Genomic DNA, 14,167 nt, shown 5'->3' with positions numbered 1-14,167 from the left:
GCTCTCCACCCTCCCCCCCCCCCGCTCCCCCCCCCTCCCCCGCTGCCGCCCCAATCTCTGGAAACTGCTCACTGAGGCCTGAAGAGTTCTGCAGGGCTGGCCCCTCGCGATCCCCTTGTCCTGCCTTATTTTCCTTCTTATCCTGCCTGTGGTGCGTTGTATGTTCTATGTGTCTGTTCACTCTTGTCCCCTGAGCACCTGCCATGGTGCCTGATGCATAGCAGGTCCCCCACAAATAACTGGTTGGATGAACCTGCGAAACAAAGATAAGACCTCCCGGTCTAAAGGATGACAGGATGACGACCAACCGTGCTGCTCGTCAAGGCCCCATGGGGTAGGTGCTCCAGTAACTGCGGTCCCTCCCTTCCCCCCAAAGCAGGTGCTCGTTCAGCCACAGGGGGGCATCGTTGCAAAGGGCACCTGTTGCTTCCAGCAAAGCCACTTAAAAAGGTGGAGCTGAAGACAGCCGAGTGTGTAGGTGGGGGGTGGGGGGTGGGGGCGGGGGCAGGGTGTGAAGGGAATGCCCTCTAGCACTTTCTCTGCCCTGCCTGAGCTGGACTAGGGAGTTTGGTAAGGGCCAGTTACCCTCTATATTGAGCGCCTCAGGCCTTCAATGTCAAGGCCAGGTCTTTAGTTACGACTGATGATAATAGCTGCGTCCATCATTTGAGCAATATCTTTGTGCCAGGCCCTGTATGTACCTTACCTCATGTAGTCTGACAGCGACCCAAAGGTACTATGGTTAGTTCATTTTATGAGAGTCTCAGCATGGTAAAGGAACTAACCTCAAGTCCCACTGCCCACACTGATGAAAAGGCAGAACCAAGATTTGAATCCCCAACTGTCTGACCACCAAACTACTGTGGAGAAGGCAGGCCCAAGGGCACGGCCAGGGGGGAATGACTAGGGCAGAGGGGAAATCAGGGAGGGCTTCTTAGAAGAGGGCACCCTTGGGGCACCTGGGTGGCTCAGTCAGTTAAGCGGCCGACTTCGGCTCAGGTCACGATCTCACAGTCCATGGGTTCGAGCCCTGCGTCGGGCTCTGTGCTGACAGCTCAGAGCCTGGAGCCTGTTTCAGATTCTGTGTCTCCTTCTCCCTGACCCTCCCCCGTTCATGCTTTGTCTCTCTGTGTCTCAAAAATAAATGTTAACCAAAAAAAAAAAAATTAAAAAAAAAAAAAAAGAAGAGGGCACCCTTGAGCTGGGTTGTGAAAGGTGATCAAGGGTTGGTTCTTTGACAAAGAAGAACGAAGGCTTTCCTTCCTTAAGAGACAACCCCGGGCAGGCAGATGGGGCTGACTCTGAGAGGGAGCCAGTACCAGGGACAGCATCTGGTCCCCTACTGAGGAGTGAGAGTAAGTCCCCCCCCCCCCCCCCCAGCAGACTTGTGAGATGGGAACAAACTGATGAAACCAAGAACGGACCGCAGTGGCGAGAGTCCAAGCCCTTCCTCCTCGACTGGTCTCTCTCTCTCTGCTCCATGAGTAAAGTGTGTTCTCCGCAGAGTTCAAGGAATCAACACACCTAATGCTCTCAGCCCAGTGACCTGAATTGTCAGGACCAGTCTCCCAAACCTCTGAGTTCCTGTGTCCCCAGATCAGCCAGTACCGTTGGTTTTGACCACCAAGCTTGCACTTCCAGGGCAGATGGGGACATCCAAACTCCCCACCAGTGATAGGGTTTGTCAGATTTCAGACTGACAAAGTGGTGAGTCAGCTCCAGTGACCCTTGTACCGTCTCTCTCTGGGCCCAGGGTATGTCCTTTTCAGCCAAGAACCTGAAAGTCGAGGTCCCAATCGGCTGAGCCCCAGAAGGCTCTTACCAGGTGAGCGATCACTGATCCCTCCATCCCAAGATGAGACAGCTTTCCCTCCAGACAGGCCAGACAGGTCCCCAAATCCCAAGTGCTGGCCAGAATTTGAGAGAGACTTTGAAGTCTGAACACTCTCAGCTCACCAGCCAGATGACAGAGATCTGAAGTGGAGGGGGGAGGGGGGGAGCCCCTGGGGACAAGAGTTATCACAAAGGCCCAACAATTATCTAAACCAAGTTCTTGAAGCCCCAAGGGCTCAGGTAATAGTAAGCAAGAGACAATTTTCCCACGGCCCTGAGCTAGACCTGGATTTGAATTTCACCCCACCCTTTCCTGGCTGTGTGTCCTTGGACCAGCTTCTCCCCTCTCTGACCCTTAATGCCCTCATTTCTTTTTTTTAATCTTTATTTATTTTTTAGAGAGAGACAGAGTGCGAGCAGGGGAGGAACAGAGAGAGAGGGAGACACAGAATCTGAAACACGCTCCAGGCTCTGAGCTGTCAGCACAGAGCCCGACGCGAGGCTCGAACTCACGAACTTCGAGATCATGACCTGAGCCGAAGTTGGCCGCTTAACCCACTGAGCCACCCAGGCACCCTTAATGCCCTCGTTTCTAAAGGAAGAGAGTCATTATAACTTCTTCAGATGGTTACTGTGAGAATTAAGTGAAACAGTCCACAGAGGCTCACACTTGAGCACCCAGTGTTACTTGGTCAGGGGCAAGAAGTAGAGACTGTGAACTGAGACCAGAGAGCTTGCTAACAGCCCTCTGTTTTCACCAGGGGCAGCTGGGATCTTGAGCACAAGAAAATGCGTTTTCTAAAATCCAGATCTCTTGAAGATTTAAAATATTAAAACAGGTGAGAGATGTGTAGACCACGGTGTCCATTGGCCAGCAAGGGTTGGTGAGCACCTGCTTGGTGCCGGGGCCAAGGGTTCACGGTCGGCCACCAGGTTCCTCCAGGGTCCCATCCCATGTACAGTCTGCAGAGAAGGACAGCAAGGATGGTGGGGGGTTGGGGGAGGGGGAGAGAGACCCAGGGAGCCCTCTCCAAGGAGGAGACTTTGGGGCTGAGAACTGGTCGTTGCACAGGAAATCAACCAGGTGGTCAGAGAGTAGGTGAAGAACCTTCCGGGAGGAGGGACAGAAGACGCAAAGGCCAGTTAGCTCAAGAGAGTGTGGTGCACACATGAATGAGTGAACGGCCTTGAATCGGTCTTTGTGAGACCTTTCCAAATGAGTTTAAATGCCCATCAACCCAGATGGTTATGTCAGTTATGGATACATTCACATGGCGGACACAGTACAGCCATTTGTAACCATTGAGTTCTCCGGACATGTTAAAGGATGTTCTCTAAGGTACCTGGTAAGTCATTTCGAGGAATAGCATTTACCACGGGGCAGACACTGTTCTCAGCATTTGATGGGTATTAACTCGTGATCCTTACACCAACCCCATTCGAGAAAAGGAAAAGAGAAACATGCAACATAGGTTACTTGTGCAAAGTCACTCAGCCAGTAGGTGGAGGAAGCAGGATTTGAACTTGGGACTGGATCCAATGTCTGTGCTGGACCATTTCCCCTCCCTCCCTCGGAATGTGCAGTTTGCTTCTGTAGGGGAGGCAAAACTTTACCTCTACCCATCTTAGTTTTCAGCAGGGACTTGAACAAAACTTAGACTAACAAGAGAAAAAACTTTTATTAAGTCACGCAGCACACATTACACGGGGAAACCTAATGAAAAGTAACCCAAAATGGCAGCTTAGAATTCCAGCTTAGATAGCATCTTCAACAAGGAACAATAAATTTGCCAAGAAATGACAAGGCAAAGGGAAATGGCTTAAGGCTTCTGAGGGCAGAAGGCTGTGGAAAGGTAAATATATGAGAGGGAATGGAGGAAGGTTTGCAAATTCCTCTGGTGTCATCTCTAGATTTATGTCTGTCTCCAATAAAAGAAGAATTTATACCCTGCCTTTAGGCAGAAAAGAGGGAGCTTTTTTTCCTGGGCTTGCTGCTTCTTAACTGCCTTCAGCTCAAAATACTTTTTAAGTCAAAGAGGCATATTTTGGGCTGACATATTCTGGTTTCCTTCACTTCCACCCATGTAAAATAAAATGGTTAGAAATATGTATTTGATTATATCTACATAGACACCCCCCCTCCCCAATTCCGGAAAAACGCACCAGACAGCAATTGTGGGTATGGGGAGATAGGACACCTGGGTGGCTGAGGGATGGTGTGGGAGGGGGACTTATCTATATTGCCTTTTCTTTGCTTTTTGCTTTAGAATTTTGTACCATGCACTTTTTTGGGGGTCGGGGGGCAAGTGACAAGGGGCGGGGAGATTGAGAGAGAGAAGCAGGGCTCACCCAGAGCTCGCATTTTACCCGAAGCGCGGGGCTTGTGTGACTCAAAATCACAAACTGTGGGGGGTGCCCGGCTGCCTCTGTCAGTTAAGCGTCCGACTTCGGCTCAGGTCACGATCTCGCGGTCCGTGAGTTCGAGCCCCGCGTCGGGCTCTGTGCTGACAGCTCGGAGCCTGGAGCCTGTTTCAGATTCTGCGTCTCCCTCTTTCCCTCTCCTCCCCCGCTCATGCTCTGCCTGTCTCCTCTCAAAAATAAATAAACGTTAAAAAAAAATTTAAAAAGGAAAGATATTAACAGTAATTTTTCCGGATTATGCCCGATCATCTGAAACATCTGAACTCACAAGACTTACTGTCCTCCATGATCCACCGTCACCGCCCAAGATAATGACGTCATTTAATGCGGCTCCTTCCTGACTTCTTCTCTGTGATGACAGTTGAGAGCCATCAGTGAGCGCTTACTTACTGCCAAACAATTCCGAGCCCTTCAGACGAAAACTTTCCACAACGGAATTATAACTGTGGCGCTCAAAACAGCCTTGTGAAGTGTGTGCCATTTGTTCTCCGTTTTACAGGTGAAGAAACTGAGGCACAGAGGGTAAGATGAGTTGTCCTGCCCCCTTATCCCCCCCCCCTCCTCCCCACACCGGGCTCCTTGCTGTTCCTCAGGCATCGCTGGCATGCTCCCACCTCCCAGCTTTTGCACGTGCTTTTCCCTCTGCCTGGAACACGCTTCCAGATCTTTACACAGCCCACCCCACCCCCACCGCCACGCGCACGCACACACACACGCACACTGTATGTAGGTCTCTGACCAAATGCCACCTCCTGGAAGGCCTCCCCTGACCCCCACCCCCTTCAACCAGCTTTGTTTTGCTTCATAACCATGTTTACCACCGGCCATGTTCATTCATTCATCCCTTCAGCACTTACGTAGCAAGGCCCTCCAGTGCGCCAGGTACTGTTCTGAGTACTGGGGCTGCGGTGAGGAAAAGACAGACGCAGGTTCCACCCTCACGGAACGGAAGCCCTCGGGGAAACAGACATTATTCCACTGACTCCTAACAGCAGGCCTGTATCCCGGCTCCATTTATGAGCCGTGTGGCTTAGTCCTTAACCTTTCTGAGCCTCCGATCTCCCGTCTGTAAAACTGGGCTAATCACAGAGCCCCCACCACGAGGGCTGTTGCAAAAACGAAATGAGGCAGTGGTGCCTGGCTGGCCCAGTGGGTAGCACGTCCGACTCCTGATCCCAGTGTCGTGAGTTTGAGCCCCATGTTGGGGGTAGAGATTAAATTTTAAAAAATGAAATCTGAGGGGCACCTGCGTGGCTCAGTCGGTTAAGTGACCGACTCTTGGAGTTCAGTAAAGGTCATGATTTCACGGTTTGTGAGTTCAAGCCCTGCATCGGACTCCACACTGACAGTGCGGAGCCTGCTTAGGATTCTCTCTCCCTCTCTCTGCACCTCCCCAGGGCATGTGTGCACGCGTGCTCTCTCTCAAAATAAATAAGACTTTTTTTTTAATATAATTCTTTTAATGTTTATTTATTTTTGAGAGAGAGAGAGACAGACTGCGAGCGGGGAAGGGGCAGAGAGAGAGGGAGACACAGAATCCGAAGCAGGCTCCAGGCTCTGAGCCGTCAGCACAGAGCCCGATGCAGGGCTTGAACTCACGAACCGCGAGATCATCACCTGAGCCGAAGTCGGAGGCTCAACCGACTGAGCCACCCAGGCGCCCCTCAAAATAAATAGACTTTTTGAAAAAAGTTTTAAAAAATGCCATGAGCTAATAAAAAAGCAACTGTTTAGTAATTATTAACACTTACTATTAGGGTTGCGATTGTCATCCTTAGGCGCCACAGGGAGATAGAAGTAGTCATTATTTCCACCATCAAGGAGGTGGTAGATGGGTCAGGAAGACACATATGGATGACAGCAAGACACCAACGTTTCCCAGAGCAGGCAGAGAGATCAACGGGGGCAGAGAACGCATGAAAGAGAAAGTGTGTGTTGAGCCAGGGCTCAAGGGGGGTGGGATTTGGAGAGATGGGGGCTGGGGAGGGAAGGGTCTCCACAAAGGCCTCTCTGCACAGAGGTACGGAGGCAGGACGGAGCACACGGGCCTAAGTGTGCTTCTCCCTTCTTGTCCCCCCTTGGAGAGAGTGCACACGATGGCTGGGCACCTTCAGCTGCCTCTCCTGCCTGGTGCTGGTTCTGGGGCTGAAGGAACAGCCCCGCAAGGGAGCTGGTATGGCAGCTAATAGGTTTAAGAGGGTGGGAGTGGCCTCGTGCCCCGGGGGACTGTAGGAGACTGGGGACACCCAGACAAAGAAGAGATGCACCAGAACTCTCAAGTGAGGCTCAGTCCTACCCTGAACTTGGCCGAACCCCGGAAGGGTGGCAGAGCGGAGGCCAGCCTGGCCAAAGTCACTTTGCCCTGGTGTGGATGGAGCAGCCCAGGTGTGACAACTGTTTTTTCTCTCCTGCCTGTCTGCCCTGTCAAGGTCACCAACCCCTCCCCACCGCCAACGTCCACTGGCCACTGCTTTGGCCCCTTGTCCTCCCGGCAGCCTCCATATAGCCTCCACCTCAGGGCTTCCAGAGGCCCTGCTCTCACCCACCTGCCTTTCCCAGCCTCCTTTGCGGGATCGTCGGTCGATTGGTTGGTTGGTTGGTTCGTTGGTTTTGAGCACTTTCTTACTTCCTATCACTACAAGATGCTCCAGGCTCATGTGGTATATTTCCTCCCCCCAGTCCTAGAATCGGGTATTTCTTCAAGGAGCCCAGGTTCCTTTCATTGGAGTATGGTATTAGAAACCAAGGTCTGGGTGCTAAGTGTGTTCTTGCTCTTTGCGTGTCTTTCTTTTAGGCCCTGGCAGCCAACAGAGCAAAGAAATATATGTGTGTATACTAATCTGTAATATACACATAGCCATAAATATTTCTGCACGTAACCATCTGTATCTATATTAAATTTAACATAGTTCTTACTAACAGCTCTTTTTACTGCTTTTCTATAATGTCTATTTCATTGCTGAGATTATCATCTATTTTTTCCCTTCATTTCAAGGCAATTTCTAATTGATTGTTGAAGCATTTTTAGGATGGCTGCTTTCAGGAGCGCCTGAGTGGCTTAGGTGGTTGAACGTCCAACTTCAGCTCAGGTCATGATCTCAGGGCTTATGAGTTGGAGCCCCGCGTCGGGCTCTACGCTAACAGCTCAGAGCCTGGAGCCTGCTTTGGATTCTGTGTCTCCCTCTCTTTCCGCCCTTCCCCTGCTTGTGCTCTCTCTCTTTCTCAAAAGTAAATAAACATTAAAAAAAATTGTTTTAAATGATGGCTGCTTTCAGACCTTCTCGGATAATTCCAACATCGGATTCATCTCAGTACTAGAGTCAATCGATTTGTTTTTCTCACTCAAGTTGCGGTTTTCTGGGTTCCTATTAGGGTGGGTGATTTTAGGCATATCCTTGTCATCTTGTCTATTATGTTTGGGAACCCTGGGTCCTATTCAAACCCTTTATTTTAGCAGGCAGGCACCCTGTTCAGGTTTACCGTGCAGGTGCTGGACTATTTTGGGGAGCTGTGGTTCCAATGACAGCTTAGTGTTCAGAGCCTTCTCTGTATTATTTTGCTCATTGTGGTTTATCTGGTATCACTGGGTCTTCGGGGGCTAGAAGGGGTTTCCCCAGGCCTCGCTGCCCCGTGTCTCGTGGTAGGGAGGGAAGTGTCAGCCCTGCTGTGGTTGCTTATTCTGCCAAGGCCCTTCCTGGCTGTTCCACCTGCTCACCCCCATGTCTCCCTGGGGGGAAGGGGAGTGCTTCTCCTGAGTGCTTACTGTAAGCAGTGCTGGGCTCACCTGACATTGGCAGGGAGGCTCCCTCCAATCCCGGCTGCCTACCTGAGCCAGACAGACGGGGGCACGTGGCTGGTTCTACATGGTAGACTGGTTTCCTAAAGCTCTTGTGGCAAATTACCACAGACTTGGTGGCTTAAAACAAACAGAAATTTATTCTCTCAGTTCTGGGGGCCCGGAGTCCAAAATCAGTATCACTGGGGCAAAGTAAGGTGTTGACAGGGCTGTACTCCTGGGGGCTCCAGGGGAGACACTGTTCCCTGACTCTTCCAGCTTCTGGTGTCGGCTGTTTCTCCTTGGTTTGTGGCTGCATCGCTCTGGTTTTTAATGCCAGCATCTTGAAATGTGTCAGCTCTGTGGTCACATCACTTTTGTTTCTGTGGGGGGTGGGGATGGGAAAGGGAGGGATGGAGGGAGGGAGGGAGGGAGAGAGAGAGAGAGAGAGAGAGATCTCCCTCTGCTTCCCTCTCCTATACATGTAATTGCATTTAGGGCCACCCTGATAATCCAGGATAATCTCCCCATCTCAAGATCTTAACTTAATATATCTGTAAAGGCCTTGTATCCATGTAAGGTAGATTTACAGGTCCCAGGGATCTGGCTTCTTTGGGACATCAATTTTTAGGTTACCACCCACAACTGGAGGCAACTTACCCCAAAACTACACCTCAGTTTTCTCTTCTGTAAAAGGGGGTTAATAACAGTGATGTTGAGATGAAGGTTATATAAACCAGTGTATACGGAACACCTATCACTGCATTTCTTATACTCAGGTCCGCTATCTATTGCCTTGCTAGATGGGAAAAAAGATTCCACCATGGGAGAAGGATGGGGTCACAAAGGATGGGAGGCAGGTGGGTAGAAGGCTTCCCACTGAGGGCACAAATCCCACAAAAGGCAGTTAGCTAGAAATAAGGGGAAAGCCGAGAGCCCCGGAGAAGGTCACATCACGAGGTAAAGCCCCACATCTTAGGTGAGGCATACAAGGTTTGCTGATGCTCCCCATACATCTAGATCAGACTGGGTTCGAGCCCCGCATGAGGCTCTGTGCCGACAGCTCGGAGCCTGGAGCCTGCTTCGGATTCTGTGTCTCCCTCCCTCTCTCTCCCTCTCTCTCTCTCTGCCCCTCCCCCACTGGCTCGCGCTCTCTCTCTCTCTCTCTCTCTCGAAAATAAACAAACATTAAAAAAGAAAAAAAAAGAAACCTGGACAAAACACACAGAGTAGCTATTTAAGAACTCTGAAAACTTAGTAGCAGATAGGTGGAGGAACAAGACCAGCATCAGACGGACAGCCACGCTAGCAATGAGTTTACCATCCCCCTCCCCTCACCCCCCCCCCCCCCCCCCCACTATTTCCCAGCCTGGACTCAATGCGCCTTTCAGCCTGGAAGTGCACACCAGGGCAGACAGAGAAAGCTCTAGGGTCCCACTCATTCTGATTAAATTAGGAAAACATCTCCTAATACTCAGAGCAGGGGAACAATAAACTTCTGCACCCATCCCCGTTTCATGTACGTGAATTAAACACGAAACAGTTCACGCAGACTTTGAGAATTTACTATCGGATGGCCTGGGAAAGGCTCTGAAAATACAAATGACCTTGAAGTCATAAGCCACGGGAGGCTGGTTGGAACTCACAGCCTGAGCCCAATCTGGTCCACGGCCTGCTAGAACAATATGGCAATAGTCTCCGCAGGATTTTTAGAAAGGTCTAATGGTACCCGGAATGTCCAGGTATATTCCAGAGTGACTTGACATATGAGGAAACATGAAAATCCCAACTCGCATGGGAGAAGACGGCCAACAGCTGCCAGTGCTGAAATGACACGGCCGTGGGGATTATCTGACAGTCATTAAAGCAGATATTACAAAAACCCTCCAGCAAATAAGGGCAAACCACCTAGAAGCAAACGGATAGAGGGATATTTTAAGCAAACAGGGCTACCTGGGTTAAACATCTGACTCTTGACCTCAGCTCAGGTCTTGATCTCAGGGTCATGAGTTCAAGCCTTGCATTGGGCTCCGTGTTGGATGTGGAGCCTACAAAGAAGGAAGGAAGGAAGGAAGGAAGGAAGGAAGGAAGGAAGGAAGGAAGGGAGGGAGGAAGGGAGGAAGGAAAGAAGGAAGGAAGGGAGGGAGGGAGGGGAGGGGAGGGGAGGGGAGGAAGGCAGGAATTTTAAGCCAACAAATAGAACATAAAAAGGACAAAATGAAAATCTTATAACTGAAAAATAAAATAAGCAAAAACTTAAAAACCCTTTGTATGGGTGCCTAGCAGAACGGAGATGGCAGAGAAACAAGTCAGTGATCTTGAAGTCAGAAAGTATCCAATCTGACAACAGAGAGAAAGATGGGGAAGAAATGAACAGAACTCCAGGAATGGTGGAACAATTCCAGAAGAGTGAATGTCTGGGTCATCAGAATCTGGGAAGAACAGGAGAAACCGTGGTGCAGGAAAAATATTTGAAAAAACAATGGCTGAAAACCTCCCATGTGGGTGAAAGATATAAACATACATGTTCGGGAAGCTGAATGAAACAGAAACAGGATAAACCCAAATAAACCCCCATTTTTCAGATTTTGGAGCTGCAAGGAAGGAATCACTTTCCCCATCACCCGGGATGCTTATAACTTGAGACTCAAATGACATCCTGTGTCCTTTAGAAACCATGAAAATAATACACAGAGTAAAAATAAATTCCATCAGTTCAGAATGATATTAAATGAAAAGTCTAATCTGTCTTTCTCCCAGTCCCACCTCTTAGGGTCACTCCCTATTTCTCTTTTAAGTTCTTCTGGTTGCTAAAGTTTGATTTAAAAAGATTTGAACGCTTATCATTTTTATTAATGAATAACCAGGCTTAAGCTAACCAATTAAGTCTTATAAGAAAATAAATCATGGGGTGCCTGGGTTCGCACAGTCGATTGAACATCCGACTTCAGCTCAGGTCATGATCTCATGGTTTGTGGGTTCAAGCCCCGCATCAGGCTCTGTGTTGACAGCTCGCAGCTCGGAGCTGGAGCCTGCTTCATATTCTGTTTCTGCCTCTCTGCTCCTACCCCGCTCACGCTCTGTCTCTCTATCTCTCTCTCTCTCTCAAATATAAACACTTTTTTAAAAGTTAAAAAAATAATAAATCATAATTTTGTAAAAAAAAAAAATCAGTAATTGGCTAGGTACGAACATAGAATCAAAACCAACTTGGAACTCAACACCAAAAAAAAAAAAAACAAAAAAAACAAATCCAGTTAAAAATGGGCAGAGGACATGAATACACATTTTTTCAAGGAAGACATATAGATGGCCAAATGACACATGAAAAGGTGCTCAACATCACTCATCATAGAAACGCAAATCAAAACCACAATGAGATGATCACCTCACACCTGTCAGAATGACTAGAGTGAAAGAGACAAGAAATGACAAGTATTGACGAAAATGTGGAGAAAAAGGAACCCTTGTGCACTTTTGGTAGGAGTGCAAACTGGTACAGCTACTGTGGGAAACCGTACGGATGTTCCTCCAAAAATTAAAAACAGAAGTACCATGCCATCCCCTAATTCCACTACTGGGCATTTTTTACCCAAAGAAATATATATAGACATATCTGCAGTGGAATATTACTCAGCCATAAAAAAGGGTGAGATCTTGCCATTTGCGACAACATGGATGGGGCTGATGTATCACACTGAGTGAAGGAAGTCACTGGGAAAGACAAAAGGTCTTTTACGGGCTCATCATCATGCCAGCAGCAGTGACATATTTAAAATTAGCTGCCGAGGGGCGCCTGGGCGGCTCAGTCGGTCGAGCGTCCGACTTTGGCTCGGGTCATGATCTCACCGTCCGTGAGTTCGAGCCCCGCCTCGGGCTCTGTGCTGATGGCTCAGAGCCTGGAGCCTGCTTCGGATTCTCTGTCTCCCTCGCTCTCTGCCCCTCCCCCGCCTGCTTGCGCACGCGGTCTCTCTCTCAAAAATAAATAAACATTAAAAAAAAAATCCTTACAAATGTTTAATAAGCGTCCCTCGTGTTACATAGCGCATACCAGTCTTGGGTTCATCTCGGGTCTGTATCACATGCCCCCACTGATAGCCGAAATGGCAGTCACGGGTTTCCATTCCCCAAAGCGGTGAAGAAGAGGGAGTGCAAACCTGAGGCTCTTGGAGAATCCCCCCTAGGAAAAGGTGACGTCTTCTATCTGTGGATTGACACAGATGGATAGGATGTGCACTGTCTCAAAGACAGATCTGTGTTTTGAACTGAGGCCCCGTCCAGAACCATGAGAGAACCACCAGATCACAGAGTGAAAGTGAGGGAAGCCGCAGGCTGGGGGCTTCCAGGAAGGCTGGACCAGGAACCCTGCAGTCTGACTTCCTCTAGGTGGTGGGAGAGGTGTCGGGGTGGGTTGGGAGGCAGTCCTGGCCCCTCTTGAGCTCTCCCTTTTTAGTTTTATTTCTCAATATGCATTCTTCCCTTCTTCTATAGGCACAGAACCCCTATTTTTACTTGGGCACAGGGACACCCAGAATGAAGACTGTATTTCTCAGCTTCCTGTGCGGCTCAACTTGACCGCACAGCTAGGTAGCAGCCAATGAGGTGTGAGGAGAAGCGATACCTGCGACTTTTAGGTCATGCACTTAAAGGGAGGGGGACATGCCCTCACGTTCCACCTTCTCCCCTTTCCACTGGTTGGGATGCAAACCCGCTCTGGTCGAGCATAACAGAAGAGGAGCATAGGGATGGAGAGGCACAAACAGAAGGATCACGGGTCCCTGATCAGCCTGGGAAGCTGAGCCGCCCTACCTGCCTCTGCACTGTGATGAGAGAGAGGCGGCCACTTTTGTCTCATTTCAGCCACTGTTAATTTGGTTTCTGTTAGAGCCCGCACCCTAAATAACACAAAAATTGCCAAAGCAGTCACGAGCTCCCTGAGATTCTAGGGAAGGGGACACAGACGACAGGAAGAGTGTCAAAGGACTTTGACATTTAAAGAATCTCGGGGGCGGGGCACTGGGGTGGCTCAGTCAGTTAAGCATCTGACTCTTGATTTCGGCTCAGGTCATGATCTCACGGTTTGGGGGTTCAAGCCCCGCACTGGGCTCCGCGCTCAGAGCATGGAACCTGCTTGGGATTCTCTCTCTCTCTCCCTCTCTCTACCGCTCCTGTGCTCTCTTTCTCTCTCAAAAATAAAATAAACTTATAAAAAATTAAAAAAAAAAAATCTCAGGAGCACCCGCAGAAGACCTAAAGGATTATCCATCCACATCTACCTCTCTCAGGTCCTGCACTGTGTCACAATGTTCCCTGGGGCCACAGTGCTTCTGCCTATTTCTTCTACCCCAACATACACCCAGCTGGCCAACTCCTTCAGACCTTGGCTAAACCTGGCAATCTCAGGGAAGCATTCCACACACCCCAGACTGAGTAAGGCATCTCTGTTATACATGCGTCAGAGCATAAGCCATGTATCACTCTACTGACATGTGATACATAAGCCATGCATCACAGTACTGACAGCTTTGAAACTTTGTATTTATCTCAGTGGTAATTTGATGGTCTCGCCTTCACCAGACTGTAAGCTCGTCGACGTCAGGGACTGAATCTATCTCCTTCACTGTTGTTTCCCCAGCACCTAGCACAGTGATTGGCATATAGTAGACGCTCAATTAGAACATAAGTAGATAAAGCATGAATGAACGAATGGATGGATCCCGACCTGACAGGACAGGCTTCATGCAGGACGGTGTGAATACCGACTCCTCTTCCAACGAAGAAAAGCAGAGCTCAGAATCCTGAATCGTTTGTTGATCGCTAACGTGAACGCACACATGCGCTGACCTCCCACAACCATCGTTTTTCACCCAAGTGTGCACTTCGAAGTGTGAACCTGCCCAAAGTCACCCAGCCGGGAACGGGCCGACCCCCCGGCCATTACCCCCATTTCCCACACGCGGAAACTTGGGGAAAGAGGAGGCCGCCGGCCGGGAGCACGAGAAAGGAAGGGCGGGGCAGCAGGACGGCGCTCCAGACGGCTGCATCCGGAGGCCGCGGGGCGGCCTGGCTTCCGGTCCCCCAGCCCCGCGGCCCGGGCTTCGGGGACGTGCGCGCCGTGTGGGGCGCGCACGCAGGGCG

General features: G+C 49.8%; 1 long non-coding RNA gene across 4 annotated transcripts; it reads right to left on the bottom strand.

The window, feature by feature from the left end:
• Window positions 1–3,487: 3,487 nt before the first annotated feature.
• Window positions 3,488–14,134, bottom strand: LOC109272640 (uncharacterized). Of its 4 annotated transcripts, none has more exons than XR_008417755.1 (4): window positions 13,752–14,134; window positions 9,983–10,077; window positions 5,112–8,412; window positions 3,488–4,762 (listed from the first exon to the last, which is right to left on the bottom strand). It is a non-coding gene; the product is annotated as an uncharacterized LOC109272640 (long non-coding RNA). The 4 variants fall into 4 exon arrangements; XR_008417756.1 differs by lacking the exon at window positions 9,983–10,077 and having other exon boundaries at window positions 3,488–3,906; window positions 4,523–4,762; XR_008417757.1 differs by lacking the exon at window positions 9,983–10,077 and having other exon boundaries at window positions 5,112–5,157; window positions 8,081–8,412.
• Window positions 14,135–14,167: the final 33 nt, after the last annotated feature.

Source organism: Panthera pardus, unplaced genomic scaffold (genome assembly GCF_024362965.1).
Source record: "Panthera pardus isolate Hobbes unplaced genomic scaffold, ASM2436296v1 HiC_scaffold_25, whole genome shotgun sequence".
NCBI lineage: Eukaryota > Metazoa > Chordata > Mammalia > Carnivora > Felidae > Panthera > Panthera pardus.
The sequence above is the reverse complement of the archived record's forward strand: the minus strand, read 5'-3'. Positions and strand labels throughout refer to the sequence as shown.